This window comes from Schistocerca piceifrons, chromosome 6 (assembly GCF_021461385.2).
Source record: "Schistocerca piceifrons isolate TAMUIC-IGC-003096 chromosome 6, iqSchPice1.1, whole genome shotgun sequence".
Classification (NCBI taxonomy): domain Eukaryota; kingdom Metazoa; phylum Arthropoda; class Insecta; order Orthoptera; family Acrididae; genus Schistocerca; species Schistocerca piceifrons.
In genome coordinates this window covers 56,002,547-56,015,329 of record NC_060143.1, presented here as the reverse complement: position 1 = coordinate 56,015,329, position 12,783 = coordinate 56,002,547, and positions in this window count along the sequence as shown.

Here is a 12,783-nt window from a genome sequence, read left to right as displayed (position 1 = left end):
GATTTTGGGCACCCGAAAACAATCATCGTTCTCACGAGCGACTGGTGCACAGCATAGTGGTTGCAGTTTGATGCACTGCATCAACACGAGGTGCCATGGGGCCTTACTTCCCTGATGTTGAGCATGGAACAGAAACGGAAGTAACGGGCGGAACGATATTTGGACACGCTCAAGACTTACGTAGCAGAAAAACTTCAAAATTGCCTCGATCTTTATAATCACTGGTTTCAGCAAGATGGAGCTACGGTCCCTACCGCCAAGGTTCAACCCCATCCATTCGGTAAACGCGTAATTTTGTCAGATCTGTCGGATTCCTATTTTCGTCTTGGAGCACATCAGAAGCATAGTGTACACCATTCGCCATACGAGAGTAGCTGTGTTGGAAAGAATATATCAAATAGAATTAGCTGCAGTTCCTATGGCAGTGATTCCATGTGCCACGCAAATACTTAGTACACACCTCCAAGAATGCTTCTTTTATTTAACTGGGTCTAATGTACTGTGTTTTCAACAATAAATCTTTAGCGTTTTCTTTTATTTTTGAGAGCGTCACTTGAATGTTTCCCGTTTCCTTACGTCACCTAGCACACTCATCGACTAACGGAAGAATGGGCAAGGAAAGCCGGAATTTCTTGTATGCGTCGTGTTGTTCTATTTCATGGAAGGAAATCCCTTCTCATTGTATATTCTCTGTCAGGTCCAAAAAGCTCTAATCATTAGTCGCATGTAAAACTTACGCTGACTATCAACTCAGATTTCAGTCGGTATGATGAATGCAGTTCATCCTATAGATTGAGAATTTTTGTAACCGTGGAACACACTTCACAGATCATTAACAAAGAAAATTAATATGAACACATCTCTACAGATTTTAGCCCACTCTCGCGACTGTATCATTAAGTCGCTGTCACTAGTACTGTACGAATCTTCCTGTCTTCGGTTTCAAAATCATATCATATACGTGAGGTGCTCTTCAAAAATACTGATATTAGAGCCGACGCATTGCTAACTTCGATCCAGTTCTTCATAAAGCGTACAAGTCGATATGTGACTAAAACGTCTCTCAAACGCTCTTAGTCATAGTCTGTGGTGCACAAACAATATCAGTTGCAGGATGTTTCAACATTTTAGGATTCTGCATAAAATAAAAATAATACTGACGTTTTAGGAAACTTGTAATTATTTCAGCACACTCTTTACCAATTTGGGAAGAATGTGATGGTTAAAAGATAGGTTGTATTTTTCTACGTATATTTAGTTTTCTTTACATTGTTTTCAACCGGCGATACAGTGTTCGGCAGGCAAACCTATGGTGTCACCGCCAGACACCTCACTTGCTAGGTGGTAGCCTTTAAATCGGCCGCGGTCCGTTAGTATACGTCGGACCCGCGTCTCGCCACTGTCAGTGATTGCAGACCGAGCGCCGCCACATGGCAGGTCTAGAGAGACGTCCTAGCCCTCGCCCCAGTTGTACAGCCGACTTTGCTAGGAAGGGTTCACTGACAAATACGCTCTCATTTGCCGAGACGATAGTTAGCATAGCCTTCAGCTACGTCATTTGCTACGACCTAGCAAGGCGCCATTACCAGTTTATATTGAGATTGTTATTAATGCATCAACAAGAGCGATGTTCTCCAATTATGGATTAAAGTTAAGTATTCCAGCAGCAACGTACCTTATTGGCTATATTAATTACATTGTCCTGTTCCAGACCTCACGCCAGTTTGCGTGAGCTTAAACGCGTGCATTTCGGCCTCCTCTAGCTACACGGTGTTGGCTCTTCGACCAACACATCAAAACCAATGGAAACAGTTCCAAGAGAGCCCTACGTCAACTAGAGAGAATATTTGGGGCTGCACGACCCGCATTTCAAGCACGGAAACCGTCCAGGTGATGTCGCCAGCTAAAATTTTACATAGGGAATTTTAGCTGAGGTGACAGTGAAATCAAAAAGTAAAATGGGTTGCAGTATGAGAAGTTTGATATCATTAGCCTCCGTAGGCATAACAGGTAACGAATGATACAGGTGAGGCAGGTAACAACGTGTACCTTATACAATATTCCTAACACTCAAAATTAACATTATTCGTACAAGTACTTTCACTTGCAGCGTTGTAACTGGTCTGTGTTCGTTGCTTGTAAGAATTTACCAAGAGATTCATTACTTGATACCACATTTTACGGGGAGAATAAGCAAGGCAAAACGATTTCAGTAACATTAAATTTATTTGAAAGGGGAAGAAAAGTTATGTTCCTTAAATTGCAGTGCCAAAAACTTGAGACGCTGGTGCTTGTTGGTTAATTCGATTTACTGCGTGATATACGTCAACTATTCACACGTATAATAAATTAAAGTGCTGTATTCCGCACCCAGGGCATAACGCTTTTTAAATATAAGTCAGAAAATTATTGTGGTTGTCTCAAACAGACACTATGTCAATATTGGCTCTCTACAAATTACAGCATACCCCAAAACAAATGTGTATTAGGCAAAAGCGTAAAAGGCAAACTTCTCATCGGAACATTATTTGGTTTCCCGGGTTCGATTCCCGGCGGGGTCAGGGATTTTCTCTGTGCCTCGTGATGACTGGGTGTTGTGTGATGTCCTTAGGTTAGTTAGGTTTAAGTAGTTCTAAGTTCTAGGGGACTGATGACCATAGATGTTAAGTCCCATAGTGCTCAGAGCCATTCGAACCATTATTTGGTTACTGAAGGAGGGAAATCTCAGAATCAGAAAACTAAGAGTTCGCAAATGTGGCTCTGGATGCGCTATACTATGATCACTGCATGACAAATATATTGTGACATATCCATGGCTCTGTATCACAAAAGATAAGTAAGAATCTAGTCTCGTTAACAATAAGGAATTTGTCAAATGATTGATTCCGAAACCAGATTAGTTTCGCGAAACGTTCTTCATTCAGTTCCGTGAAACATTTATCACCTAAAATATACATTAAAAAAGGAATTTCTCAGCTATTTTTGAAGAAATATGTTTATACAATGTCACACATTGGAACGAATTCTCTTTGTTGAGAGCAGCAACTTTACGGTCACAGTAATAACAGCAATATACCTGAAGGAGATAGCAAATAAAGCTCTGTGATGGTTTCAGTGGATCTACAGGAAACAACGTTCACGGAACGTAAGAAAATAGACATTGATTCTAACATAAGAATGGCAAACAGTACTATTATACGAAAGATGAATCATAATTAAACATTATGCTTATTTCCAACGTACTGTCGGTTGAAACAATGATCAACACAGTCCGAAACAAAATTATATGTCATTTTATATGATTTCGGTCGTTCCTTAGTTAATTCTATACTTACGGACCCTTACTCCGTCCTTTCAACTAAGTGAAAAGAAATTACAATCCGAAATCTAGTTATATGTCGCTTCACGTTTTCCGTCGTTCCTTAGTTACTTCTGTATTTATGGAGATTTATTCCGTCCTTGCAGTTAAATGAAAGGCAGTTTGTTTTGTGGCATACGCATTTCGCTTAATTTATCTGTGTAATATCTTCAGTGGCCTGCAACATTTTTTTTGTCTTATGTATGTGTGGAAACTTGGTCGTTTATTGCTTTTTAAGCTCATTGCTAAGACACTTCTATGTGAAAGTTTCGAAATGTAAATAGTCCTTGCAAAGACCACAAAAGTAATAAATGACAAAATCTATTGAACTAATAACTCCCTGACAATGTTGGCCACTAAAAGAAAAACAGAGATTTAAAATACAACTAGACTAAATAATAACATAAACACTCTCTCTTTCTCTCTCTCTCTCTCTCTCTCTCACACACACACACACACACACACACACACACACACACACACTAGTGAGAGAGACGTGGGTGGGGAGGGGAGGGAGGAGGAAAATTACGCACAGATTAACACATTCAAACACATAACAACAGACGCACACACATAGCAAACAAATATCAAACTGCCAACTGACACCGAAACACAAACAGAAGTCGAATGATAAACAGACAGCACCAGTTAACAACTACACACGGTAAGAACACACAGTCAATGCAAGGTGGGAAGAGTAAGTGAAGTGTTCAAATAAATGTGTTAAAAAAATGGAAAATGGTCCATCTGGACTACGCAGAGCAACTAAATGCTACTCCAGAACGGCACACTTGGAATAATAACATCAGTAAGAAGAAAAAGTAACAAATTTTTAGCTATCAAACATCACAATTATATATATAAAACAAACAAATATTACAGGCCACTGAAAATTCTTGATAAATGAAACAAACGATACGCTTATGGCACGAAACGTACTGCCTTCCATTTAGTTGCAATGACGGAATCCATCTTCACGAACATTATTTGCCATAGTCTATAATCAGACTTGAATTTCGTACACTGACTAGCGGTTTCAGTATGGAGCAACATCGTTTGGCGCGTTCCCTCGCACACCGTCGTCAATCTCCCTTACCAATGTAGGTGTGTCACATACTCACTTCAAGATATCGTAAGACAAGCACAAAAATGTTAAGGACTGACACTGAATCATTGGAAGCGATCAGATGCAGGAAGATTGTACAAGATTTAGTACGTAGGATTTCCGCAACTGAGGGGCATGCTAATTAATTTCGAGAGATCCGCTTCAGTTGTGCTAGTATTAATTGAAACCACCACCGGTTTCGAGATTTTAAAATTTCATCTTCAGGTCTATGAAATTAATGTATTTGTTAATACATAACATACGGTCGGCCCAATCTCTGCAAGAGCTCCAATCGTTGCATGTTGGCGGAAACTGCGCGCCCCTGGCCAGCCGCAAGGCAGTAACCTCAACCACTGCCGTGTATAGTAATGGTTGGCGTTCCTAAGAAGTTGTTAATAACTAGGATCCTGTCATCAATTTGTAACAGCAATTTCACTGTTGTTGCTTACTATTCCTACATACGCGCAGTCCGAATGGAACATATTCGGTGTTCGAACAAAATGAATTATCTCTAAGAACGATTTATTGACTAATAGTCAGCCCGGATACAGGAAAAATCGTTCATGTCAAACACAACTAGCTCTCTATTCTCACGAAGTAATGAGTGCTGTCGACAAGGGTTGTCAAATTGATTCTGCATTTTTAGATTTCCAGAAGGCTTTCGACACCGTTCCTCACAAGCGTCTTCTAATCAAATTGCGTTCCTATGGAGTATCGTCTCAATTGTGCGACAGGATTCGAGAGTTCCTGTCAGGTAGGTCACAGTCCGTAGTACCTGACGGAAAGTCATCGAGTAACACAGAAGTAACATCTGGCGTTCGCCAAGGAAGGGTTATGGGCCCTCTGCTGTTCCTGACTTACTTAAACGACAAAGGCGACAATCTGAGTAGTCCTCTCAGATTGTTTTCAGATGATGCTGTCATCTACCTTCTTGTAAGGTCATCAGATGATCAAAACAAACTGAAAAATAATTTAGAGAAGATATCTGTATGGTGCAAAAAGTAGCAAGTATGAAGTTATCCAGGTAAGTACTAGAAGAAATCCTCTAAATTTCGGTCACACAATAATTCACACAAATATGAAGGCCGTAAATTCAACTAAATACTTAGGAGTTATAATTACGAGTGACTTCAATGGGAAGGATCACATGGATAATGTCGTGGGTAAAGCAAACCAAAGACTGCGTTTTACTGGTAGAACACTTAGAAAAAGCAATAAATCGACTAAAGAGACTGAGTACATCACGCTTGTCCGCCTTCTTCTGGAGTATTTCTGTGCGGTGTAGGATCCGCATCAAATATGATTAATAGAGGACATAGAAAAAGTTCAAAGAAGAGCAACTCATTTTGTATTATCGCGAAACATGGGAGAGAATGCAACGAACATGATGAGTGACTTGTGGTGGCAGTCATTAAATCAAAAGCGATTTTCGTCGTGACGGAATCTCCTCATGATATTTCAATCACTAACTTTCTTCTGCGAATGTGAAAATATTCTTTTGGCTCCCACGTACATAGCGAGAAATGATCATCATGATAAAATAAGAGAAATCAGATCTCGCACAGAAAGATTTAAATGCTCGTTTTTCCCGCATGCTTTTAGAAAGTGGAACGCAGAGAAATAGCTTGAAGGTGGTTCGATGAACCCTCTTCCAGGGACTTAATTGTGAATTGCACAGTAATGATGTTGATGTAGATATGTAATTGTCTTCTTCGGTGTGGGGCGGCAAAAGAAAGTGCACTACTTAATGTCAGTTTTAAAATTACGTAGAAGGGTCGTATTAAGAAAAACTGAAAATAATAGTGAGTTTAAGAGGTTGCGAGTCCATTGACAACGGCTGAGAGCATCTACCTATCCACTGTAAGGACGAAGAAAAATATTGGTATTTATTATACTAAGAGCTCTATCCGTGATATCAAATAGAAGCCGGCATTAATTTCTATTTCTCATCACAGCATTAACGGAAAATACAATACTGAATTTTTTCATCAGAGATAAATCTCTTTAACAAGGCTCGTAAGACAAGGAAAATAATGAAGGTGTGTGTGTGTGTGTGTGTGTGTGTGTGTGTGTGTGAGAGGTTTTGTGGGTAGGTAGGAGACTGTTTCACAAGGTGTTTACAAGGGCTCCTAAAGAGTAACCTCGTTTCCTCATCTTCTGGTACCGTTCCTGCCGTGCTTTTAGTAGTCAAGAAAAACCATTTTGGAGGAAAGTTCTCCACAGGTAGTTGGTGAAATTTGTTTTGAGTTTCCTAATATCAACTAACGTGGAGACAACACGGTATCGAGTATAGATTCCCGATGAAAGCTAGCCCACGTGTGCTAGAAACGAGTATCCCATGATAAATGCGCCAAGGAAATTAAATACCCTATTGGCAGTGGTAGGGCCTGTCGTGCGATAGAACTGATACATTCAAGAGATACAATGTGGTGGTAATTTTTCTTATATTTTGGATCCATTAATACTTAGTGACAACTTTGGACACAACGAAGTATAGACAGTTGCACTATTTCCTGACTACAACAGACACTAGTGAATACTCGTTTGATCATAACATATTTTTGTCTGTTGTAAGTAGTGAATCCACTACGGGTACTACCGAAAGTCCCGAGCAATTGAAGTGACACGAAGGGTGATACATTCTGGTGCACTTGAGGACAAGTGTATGGGTTTTCAAATCAGAAATTCGATGGCAACGACTAAAAGCTAATCACAGTTGCTAGTTCATAGGACAAATTAGCTCTGAAAAAAGTAAGAGAATCAGAAAGAAATGGAAAAGTAACGTACTCACACCAGTGGTGTGGTACATAGATAACATAGCGTTCTTCTTGGAGAGCAAGGGTGACTTTGATACGCTACTGAATAGAAAGGCCTTCATAGCAAGGTCCAAATAAGAGTTTAGGCTTAACAGATTTGAGCGTAAGGCTAACAGAGCTGACGTTAAGTGTATTTCGGTTTTTAATGTTTCTATGCTCCTCCACGTATCGACGGAACAACCTATAAACTGATCCTAAGGTGATTGTCTGAAGTGTAAAGACAGAACCTTACTTCACGTTACAGCTGCAGTGGCATGATAGGAGAAAGAGTAATATGATTGTGGTATCTTAGTGGTAGTGCCAGACTAGATATCGAGTTCGAGTTCGATCCATGGGTATGCATAAGGTCTTTACATGTTTTGTATCAACTCTGGCAATATTTATCAATGCGAAAAATGACAAGTTAAACGTTCCCTTATAAATGCCTTGGTAAGTCAGACTGTAACATCACACTACCTCTAGTAGAACCATGCATTGTAAAGTTTTGTGAAATTCGATCCAGTAACAATAGTTACCTAAAAACGATGAGAGAAATTTTTGAAGGACGGCATTACATGAAAGTGGAACTAGGACCAAGCTAAATGTACTGAAAAAGAAACTGAAATAACGTGAAAAGTGGTGCCACAGACTCAAGTTAATTTTTAACTTAGTGATAAATTTCGAAATTAAACCAGTAGAGCCTAGAAAAGGAGTCTACAGAAAGATCCTATGAAAACAGAGGTCACATTGGTATGTTATGGCATCAGGGTGTAACTGACGTGACGCTGGAACCTGCAATACAGAGGAAAAAATTGGAGGACCAGAGGAGCACCAGAAATGCGTAAAATAACAGAAAATTTGTGAAGTGTGGCATTTATAACGGCGGGAACATTTTTTAATTGCTTATTTAGCCAATAAAGTAACTCAGTTGTTGCCCTACATTTCCGGTTCTGTTTGTCATGGCAACTGTCTTCAAATTACATTACTGTAACGGCAGAACGGTAGCAAACCAGCAAACCCCCATCCCTAATTCTTTAAAGAATCGAAACAGTCTGATTACTTTACAAATGAGTTAATGTGTTAAATATTTAACGTTAAGCATGTAAGCGAGAAAAGATTTAGAAAAGATTTGAAATTATGTTTAAAGTGCGTTGACAGTCGCCCAAGTTCTCTCATCATCAAACATGAGATGAGTGAAGTCTGCAAAATATGCGTTCCGCTTTAAGAACAGCTAGTTTTTCAAGCTAGTTCGTCCCAATGTTACTGTCATATCTCCTGATATATTTATCGTATAACGACATAATTTTTCAATCAGTTGGTGACGTTGTCAGGGACGAAAACGTTCGTGAATATTTGAAATTATTTGTACAGTTTGTTGAAAATCACAAAGGGCTCATCCAGAACTGGACGAATAGTCTGTGTAATTTGCGGACCCTGAGTTACTCTGCCTCAAGATAGATGCACAGGTCCAAACTGTAGTACTTACCTCGTAAGCACTATATTATGACAGCATTTGAAATTTTTGATATCTGTCATTAATTATAAGAAATACTGAAAATCAATTTTTTGTCCCTGGAAACCGTTAAATAGGCAATCTCAAGTAGTACTGTGTGACGTGGCCCGGATTATTCATTTAGTAATATATTGAGGTATGCATATTTTTTCCGTCACTCTGTAAATACTGTTTCTGAAGCAAATATCGATATGTACACTTCAGACAGAGGAGAATCATGTAGTTGAGTAATCTTTGACTGCTGCTGTAATATCTCTGTTACTACACTGCTTCTTCCTGAGAGCTCTAGCAAAGTTGTATGCATTCTAAGTTGAGCCATGTTGAGTAGCAGACGTATTTTGAACAATGGGTAGCAAAATTTCCTTTAAGTGTGGTATAACACAAATGGAACTGGAGTGAGAATATTTTTTATGCAAATATGAAGAAACTAGCTGAGGAGATTATTTGTGAGTTTTTCTATAATGTTGAGAGATTGACGTAAGAACTTAAGTTTCAAAAAATGGCTCTGAGCACTATGCGACTTAACTGCTATGGTCATCAGTTCCCTAGAACTTAGAACTACTTAAACCTAACTAACCTAAGAACATCACACACATCCATGCCCGAGGCAGGATTCCAAACTGCGACCGTAGCGGTCGCGCGGTTCCAGACTGTAGCGCCTAGAACCGCTCGGCCACTCCGGCCGGCTAAGCACTTAAGGGCGTAGCCTTGTTTTCTGATACTGAGATTCTAGTTACGAAGCTCAGAGGGTAGGATTGTTGTATGGACTGCTCTGAGAGGAAGATGAGAGTTCCCTTGTTTAGAGTTATTTCTTAAAACTATGTTATGTAAATACTACTGTGAACATTCAGTTGATTTTTATAGCACCGCTTTTGTCTGTAGAGTTACATTTGAATTTTATCAGAAGTCGTTTATTACCAGTTAAATTTCACTCCCTTCATCCAGTTTATTATGCACATACGTACATTGCACTTTGTGGTATGCAATTTTCAGTTATAGTTTTTAATGTTGCCTTGTTGTATCCTGTGCGCTGCTTTCGAGAAATCTGCAAAAACGTTTGTCAAGACACGAGGTAAGTGAACGTACAGTTTACCACCAAGAATCTCTTTGTAAGCTTAGTTTCTGATTTATTTCGGCAGTCAGGTTACAACCAGGTAGCAGTGCATTTTTATAGAAACAGTTAGCTTCAGTTTGTAGACAGTGTTGAGCAAATCATATTGTCTTTCTGTAATTCAGTACAGTCAGAGTTTTGCGCAGTACACAAGTTTAAGCTAGGAATTAGTTTATGTGGTAATCACTTTTGAGAAGTTTAGATTGACAGTCTTAGAAAGATTCACCTAGGCAAAGAGAAGCAGAGAAGTTATTAAATTACAATATAGATCACTGCACACGAAAAATGGGTCGTCAAATAATACGATATGAAACTGGTTGCTGGGACAATCGATACCAATAACTCAGTGCAGTAGTTGTCGGATTATGTAAGTTGAGTTAAAAAAAGAAAAAATGGTTTATATATTATTGAATGTAGTAAGTATATAGAAACAAAATTACAAGAGAGGAGGATGTGGAATACGGCATCAAACCAATAATGATAACAATGACATTGGAAACAAAATAGAAAAATTTGCCTGATGCCAACATTTATTTGACTTTCACTGCAGTTTATCCCAATCATCACTGATTTAGGAGTAACAGAACAACCATATACCAAAAATTATGACGTGCGACTTGTTAGTATTTTTGTAATTTACATTCTCGACATACGCTGGGCTACCCAAGACAAATACAGCGCTGTGGGAAGATCGCTCAATCTTTATTACAACTGATAAAATAGCAGCATCTGAGCTTGTTCTTCCCGTATAAAACTAGCGAATGTTTGTGTTTCGGAATTCTTCATATTCGCATTATGATTCTGATTGTAAATGAGACAGTGTTGATAATAAGCCGCTACTATAGTCCGCACTTTCTCAACCATTCCTCCATTGTCGACCCAGACAGAACCTCTCAGACCGCCGGCGGAGAAAGAATTTTCATTACAGGAGTTCAACCGTTAAGAGGAGCAGAAGTGGGAAGAGGTGGTATGCTGTTCCAGGCCTGTAGGCTGCGCGCAACCTTGCCGAACGATTCCCTGACTCTCTCGCCAGTGCCTTCTGCAGTGATGGCAGAAAACTGCTGCGATTGTATTCCAAGACTTGAAATGGGAATCTCTGATTATCTTTGTTTTTCAAGAGCACCAGTTAATATTGCTGTAGCGTGCTCCTCTCTGAGCGTTTCTTTATCTCTTCGCCGAGAACGTAACAAATGTTGTAACCCATGAAATATCTTTCACGTTGTTTGAGTCGTATAGTACGGTGCAGTTTGAAATGTTCAGTAACATGACGTTAACTTGTATCTAGTTTATTGCATTCACGGGTCCAGTAACTGGTTAACAGATGTTTCTTTTAAAGTTTCCCTTGAGCTAAGGGTACGCTAATTTACTAAACCATTGCACACGACCGAAGAGGCTGTACATAGATTTAACGTACCGCCTGAACTAGTATCAGAAATATCGAAGTATATTTTGACGAAATACTTACTTCAGTAATGACATTCGCAAAGCATCATTGCATTAATTGCGCAGTCAGGAAATGTAAAGAGTGTCTTGGAGAATTCAGCTTGAAGAACGGCAGCAAGGACCCCAATATAATCTTCTGTAGCGAATGTTTATTCACAGACAACCATTCTCGGTCAAATCTCTAAGTAAAAGATTAACAGTACATCATGGGAAAGGAGGATTCCTTGGTGTCACATACATAATAACTATCAGTTGGAGCATTTCCTGCCGGCCGGAGTGGCTGAGCGGTTCTAGGCGCTACAGTCTGGAGCCGCGCGACCGCTGTGGTCGCAGGTTCGAATCCTGCCTCGGGCATGGATGTGTGTGATGTCCTTAGGTTAGTTAGGTTTAAGTAGTTCTAAGTTCTAGGGGACTGATGACCTCAGAAGTTAAGTCCCATAGTGTCAGAGCCATTCGAGCGATTTTTTTGGAGCATTTCCTACTTATGCAGTTAGGACAAAATAAAACCGATCTGGAAAATATTTCACGCAACTTAAGGTCAGCAGGTCAACTTCCATCATTTGTCTAGAGTATGGATAGTGGATATGGGTAACTGTATCAATTTGAGGTAAGAGACCATGGTCCTGAAACGACCGAGTTGAGAATTATAATTGAAATCGTTCCGATTTCTCTTGCAGTGGACCTCTCCTACTGCAAGGTGTTTTCGAGTAAACATGTTTTATAAAGAGCATACCCTATGAACACTTGTTCATTGTTGTTAATGCGAAAAATATCTCTTCAATCGAACATGTGCTCACAGCTCTTAAGGTATGCGTTTTAACGGCCATGTGTATTATACAATTTATTGTTGGCTTTGCCCATACTATCTTCTCCCAAAACATAGAAGCTTAGAGCTTGCTGCAGGACAGGTCCACTATCAGAGATATAAGAAGGATTTTCTCTTACAACTTGTTTCCGTCAGGGTCCCTAACTCAAATTGATACATTTACGTTAATCGTCAACCCTGAAAGTTGGTAACATCATCACTGAATTACACTGTATTTTTCTCAACATCTATATTCATTATCTTATAGATTTTCCCATAGGCTAGTCAGAGCGTAAATCGACATAAGCCGTTGTTTAGACGCGCAGCGCTGTTTATAGAAAATATTTGTACAGAATTCTGTCTTTTGTTATTCTTGTAAATTGTAATTAATCCGCCCTCTGTTTGACTCAGGTGTTGTACGTAATCACTCTTCTACTAGATTACAGTATTCTATCACGCTAAACAACGAGCACTAAAAGGGACAACAATAAATTCTGCTTTTGGAGGATGATATTAATTGGTTCTCTCTCCTGCCCTCCTCTCCTCCCCAAAGGAACATCATTTAATCATTGTGGAAGCACAGCTTATCCATTTCTCATCTGTCAAAAACTTTGAGCCTTCGTTTGTTTAGTTAGTATACCAGTAAAGAAAGT